This window comes from Oncorhynchus keta, chromosome 6 (genome assembly GCF_023373465.1).
Source record: "Oncorhynchus keta strain PuntledgeMale-10-30-2019 chromosome 6, Oket_V2, whole genome shotgun sequence".
Taxonomy (NCBI): Eukaryota; Metazoa; Chordata; class Actinopteri; order Salmoniformes; family Salmonidae; genus Oncorhynchus; species Oncorhynchus keta.
In genome coordinates, this window is record NC_068426.1 from 14,199,295 (window position 1) to 14,205,072 (window position 5,778).

General features: G+C 46.3%; 1 long non-coding RNA gene across 5 annotated transcripts; it reads right to left on the bottom strand.

Moving 5' to 3' along the window:
• Positions 1 to 1,988: 1,988 nt before the first annotated feature.
• Positions 1,989 to 2,598, bottom strand: LOC127930848 (uncharacterized). Of its 5 annotated transcripts, none has more exons than XR_008139612.1 (3): positions 2,570 to 2,598; positions 2,202 to 2,255; positions 1,989 to 2,148 (listed from the first exon to the last, which is right to left on the bottom strand). It is a non-coding gene; the product is annotated as an uncharacterized LOC127930848 (long non-coding RNA). The 5 variants fall into 5 exon arrangements; XR_008139611.1 differs by lacking the exon at positions 2,570 to 2,598 and adding an exon at positions 2,516 to 2,544; XR_008139609.1 differs by lacking the exon at positions 2,570 to 2,598 and adding an exon at positions 2,463 to 2,514.
• Positions 2,599 to 5,778: the final 3,180 nt, after the last annotated feature.

Consider the following 5,778-nt stretch of genomic DNA (forward strand, 5'->3'; position numbering starts at 1 on the left):
TCAGTTATCGTGTGTGACCACATAGATTATCCATTATACTGACTCCAGTCACCCAAGTTATAGACTGTTTGCTCTGCTAGCGGTACAATTTACATTGACCCCCCCCAATTGACCTGCATAATCACTTCATAGTCACTGCCTGTACTCCCGCACACTGACTAGGTACCAGTGCCGCCTGTATAAAGCCTCGTTATTGTTATTCTTATTGTGTTACTTTTTATTTTAGCCTACTTGGTCAATATTTTGTTCTTCTTGAACTGCACTGTTGGTTAAGGGCTTGTAAGTAAAGCATTTCACGGTAAAGAAACTGGTACTCAAACTAAAAGGCAGTCGGGTGGAGGCAAGATCAGGTAGGACCATTCTGGCCAATTAGAGGGCAGATATGTGTTTGAACAACAGGCACACCTCTCATATAAAGTGTTTTCTTCACATTTCCAGAATGTAACATGTCCTACTTATCAGTGCACTTGTAACAACCTAATCATTACCACATTTTTATTTGCTCAGATAAGCCACACATAGCAAATAAGCCATTACATTTTGTTGTCGACCAAATTCACTATGCTCTCACCTTCATACAAAATTCCTTGCTTGGTAAGTGGGAAAAAAAATGAAAAAATGGCACCCGCTGGAGAAGGGAAGCAAGACATCCCTCTAACTTCGCCTCTTCCTCTCTGGTGTGATCCACAAATTTCAGTTAATTACTATAGCTCCCGCCTCGGATATTCCTAACCCTAACCCTAACCCAAACCCTAAGTTGATTTCCTCACCCCGGCTCAACCCTAAACCGAACAACCCTAAACCTAACAACCCTAAACCTATCCCAAACCCTAAGTTAATTTCCTCACCCCGGCTCAACCCTAAACCTAACAACCCTAAACCTGACCCTAGCCCTAACCCAAACCCTAAGTTTATGTCCTCACCCCGGTTCAACCCTAAACCTAACCCTAACCCAAACCCTAAGTTTATGTCCTCACCCCGGTTCAACCCTAAACCTAACCTTAACCCAAACCCTAAGTTTATGTCCTCACCCCGGTTCAACCCTAAACCTAACCCAACCCTAAGTTTATGTCCTCACCCCGGCTCAACCCTAAACCTAACCTTAACCCAAACCCTAAGTTCATGTCCTCACCCCAGTCAACCCTAAACCTAACCTTAACCCAAACCCTAAGTTAATGTCCTCAACTCGGCTCAACCCTAAACCTAACCTTAACCCAAACCCTAAGTTCATGTCCTCACCCCAGTCAACCCTAAACCTAACCTTAACCCAAACCCTAAGTTCATGTCCTCACCCCAGTCAACCCTAAACCTAACCTTAACCCAAACCCTAAGTTAATGTCCTCAACCCCAGCTCAACCCTAAACCTAACCTTAACCCAAACCCTAAGTTCATGTCCTCACCCCGGTTCAACCCTAAACCTAACCTTAACCCAAACCCTAAGTTATGTCCTCACCCCAGTTCAACCCTAAACCTAACCTTAACCCAAACCCTAAGTTTATGTCCTCACCCCGGTTCAACCCTAAACCTAACTTAACCCAACCCTAAGTTTATGTCCTCACCCCAGCTCAACCCTAAACCTAACCTTAACCCAAACCCTAAGTTCATGTCCTCACCCCAGTCAACCCTAAACCTAACCTTAACCCAAACCCTAAGTTAATGTCCTCAACTCGGCTCAACCCTAAACCTAACCTAACCCAAACCCTAAGTTCATGTCCTCACCCCAGTCAACCCTAAACCTAACCTTAACCCAAACCCAAAGTTCATGTCCTCACCCCAGTCAACCCTAAACCTAACCTTAACCCAAACCCTAAGTTAAGTTCATGGCTCAACCCTAAACCTAACAACCCTAAGTTTATGTCCTCACCCCGGTTCAACCCTAAACCTAACCTTAACCCAAACCCAAAGTTCATGTCCTCACCCCAGTCAACCCTAAACCTAACCTTAACCCAAACCCTATGTTCATGTCCTCACCCCGGCTCAACCCTAAACCTAACCTTAACCCAAACCCTAAGTTCATGTCCTCACCCCAGTCAACCCTAAACCTAACCTTAACCCAAACCCTAAGTTCATGTCCTCACCCCAGTCAACCCTAAACCTAACCTTAACCCAAACCCTAAGTTCATGTCCTCACCCCAGTCAACCCTAAACCTAACCTTAACCCAAACCCTAAGTTTATGTCCTCACCCCAGTCAACCCTAAACCTAACCTTAACCCAAACCCTAAGTTAATGTCCTCAACTCGGCTCAACCCTAAACCTAACCCAACCCTAAGTTTATGTCCTCACCCCGGTTCAACCCTAAACCTAATCTTAACCCAAACCCAAAGTTCATGTCCTCACCCCAGTCAACCCTAAACCTAACCTTAACCCAAACCCTAAGTTCATGTCCTCACCCCAGTCAACCCTAAACCTAACCTTAACCCAAACCCTAAGTTCATGTCCTCACCCCGGCTCAACCCTAAACCTAACCTTAACCCAAACCCTAAGTTCATGTCCTCACCCCAGTCAACCCTAAACCTAACCTTAACCCAAACCCTAAGTTCATGTCCTCACCCCGGCTCAACCCTAAACCTAACCTTAACCCAAACCCTAAGTTCATGTCCTCACCCCGGCTCAAACCTAAACCTAACCTTAACCCACACCCTAACCTTAATCCTAACAATAGCTTCATGCCCACACCCAGGACCATATCCACACTTTATATACAAATCTAAACGCTGCACTCAATCTAATTAATAGCTGATATTATCAGTACAAATAAAGATGATGAGAATTCTCTCACACCTTGTTTACTGTAGCATCATCTCATGTGTACATGATAACATATCATGCATGTCCTCTATGCCCATCAGCCCTGAGGTTCTAGTCCAGCTGTCCTGAGGGGTGTGTCACTGTCCTGTCCTTCAACCCTCCATACAGCCAATCGATCTCATATGACCATAGGGGACTGTAGGACGACCTTGTCCCTGACCCTGTCTCCCATACTTCCTATCCCAGTGGCAGGAGTGGAGCTGGGCCTCTCTGCTCTCGACAGGAAGAAGGGAGTGGGGGTCTTTGTGGGTGTCCTTTACTTTGCCTGTCACAAAAAGCCCCTGGCCGCCCAATGACAGAAGAAGGATATCTGGTGGAGAGCAAACAGTGTGTGTTTGGGGAGGCTCCTGCCCCATCCCACTGAAACAGCAACATAGAGCCATTGTTGTTCACGGAGACCATGTTCATGGAGACAGTGTCCATGGAGATAGTGTCCATGGAGACAACACCCGTATCCCACTGTGTCAAGGTACAAAGTGTCTATTATGGTTGCCCATGTGTGACAGGCTGTGGATGGAAGGAGCAGCTCATATGTGTGACAGTGTAATGGAGGGGTGTACACACGATAGACATTACAAAGGCTATGACATCACCAGGGAGCACATATTTGTACATTTGAGGGGAAAGGGTAAGATAATAAGTCTACCCTGCATTATATTATATTATATTACATCATGATATATTATATTATATTATATTATATTACGTTACATTACATTACATTGACAACAATCCTCACCTGTCCGCTCCACTGAGGGCCATTGCTTTGGTGAATTCATTGTTTCATACTCATTTGTTGCAGAACCCCTCCAAATATGGAGTGTTCATCCTTTCCATCTTCAGGTAAATAACTAATCATAGTGCCTAATTCAGCACCTGATGATTACTGCTAGCTAAACATAGCAGTGTAACCGTTGAGAATGCAGGTCTGGCGTGTTAGTAGAGGCCTGTCTGTATTCACGGTGTTGGAGGGTCACATCCCCTCCTCCTCCTCCTCCTCCTCCTCCTCCTTCTCCTCCTGGGGGAGAATCCTTTCACTGCCAAACACACACCATAGCCTGAGGGGCAGAGTGACCGCTCAGGCAGCGCCTGCCACAGGAAACACACACATATACACACACAAACACACATTCATGAAAACACACACACACACCATCCACTGATTCTCGATTCAGTTCTGATTCTGTACTGTTAATGATTAGCAACAAGCAATTTGAGTTAAACCTTTCTGAAATGTATGTAACTTGTTGAGTTAATTGAATGTATTGTGTCAAACCAAATTGAACTATTGACCAATGGTTTAACAGTTGTAAATATCAGAGAAGAGATTATGTGAGAGCAGTACTTGTCCATTTTCTTTATGCTAAATGAGTCTGTCTTTTTTCTAACTATGTGTGAATTCTGAAGAGGTCAAAACAGGAATGGTATTTGTTTATATTGGTGTGTTTGAGTGGGGATGTCTTGGGCGTTTAGGACTGGGTGAGGTCGGTGTTGAGCTGCAGAGGCCAGTTTCCCTGCACCCCTAATGAACAGATCCACACCTGAGACGCAACACCTGACACTCACTCTGACTGGCATTACCACTTCTCTCACTCAGCCTCCCTCCCTCCAACCTATCCCTTTTTTTAAACTCCCTACTCTTTCTCAGCCTCCCTCCCTCCAACCTATCCCTTTTTTTACCTCCCTACTCTTTCTCAGCCTCCCTCCCTCCAACCTATCCCTTTTTTTACCTCCCTACTCTTTCTCAGCCTCCCTCCCTCCAACCTATCCCTTTTTTTACCTTCCTACTCTTTCTCAGCCTCCCTCCCTCCAACCTATCCCTTTTTTTACCTCCCTACTCTTTCTCAGCCTCCCTCCCTCCAACCTATCCCTTTTTTTACCTTCCTACTGTTTCTCAGCCTCCCTCCCTCCAACCTATGCCTTTTTTTACCTCCCTACCCTCTCTCAGCCTCCCTCCCTCCAACCTATCCCTTTTGTTTTACCTCCCTACTCTCTCTCAGCCTCCCTCCCTCCAACCTATCCCTTTTGTTTTACCTCCCTACCCTCTCTCAGCCTCCCTCCCTCCAACCTATCCCTTTTGTTTTACCTCCCTACTCTCTCACACCCCTTTCTTGCTCTATTACCTCCTATTTCTATCTCTCCCACTCTCTCCACCTCTACCTCCCCCCTCTGTCCCTCACTCTGTCCTGCCTCCCTCTCCCTGCAGTCTCCCTCTCTCTAGGGACCTTGTGCCTGACACGGTTGCCCCCCCGACATGCTCCACTTCATTTTAGGAGCAGGAAGAAAGAAGAAAAACTCCACAAAAAAAGAGAGTGAGGCCTAGGAGGGGGGGTGGGTGTATGTATGTGCGTGTGTGTGTTGCGCGTGTGTGTGCGTGCGTGTGTGTATGTGTGTGTGTGTGTGTGTGTGGGGGGGGGTATAGGAGGGAGAAAAAAGTGAATGTTTTCCATGGAGGGAGAGTAGGGTAAATTAGAGGAAGAAGGAGAGTGTGAGGAAGAGAGGAGAGAGGGGAGAGAATGAACCAGAGAGAGGGAAGTTTACGCATTTAGTCTGGAGTTTGTTAATAATTAATGTGTCGCGGGTTTGCAGGATTGCCTGGCGCTCTCTTTCCCCCACCCACCCTTTTCCCCCTCTCTATCTCTATCTCTCCATCCCTCCATCTCTCTCTCCTTCCCTCTACAGAATATATAGTCAGCTTGGCTCCCAGGTGTATTGGAGAGGAGAGCAGAAACACAGAGGTAAAAAAAACACGGGGGAGAGACCAGATGGACAACAAGCTCTGCCTTTTATCACATCCAAGATGGCCGCCCTGACTCTACAGCCCTACTAGACCAGGACGAACACAGAGTGGACAGTGTTATGGACAGCCTCAATGGTACATGGCCTATTGGAATCTACCAAAACAATAAAATGGTAATGTGAACACACAGATTTCCGTACATAGGACAAAGGCACAGAGACAGTTAATC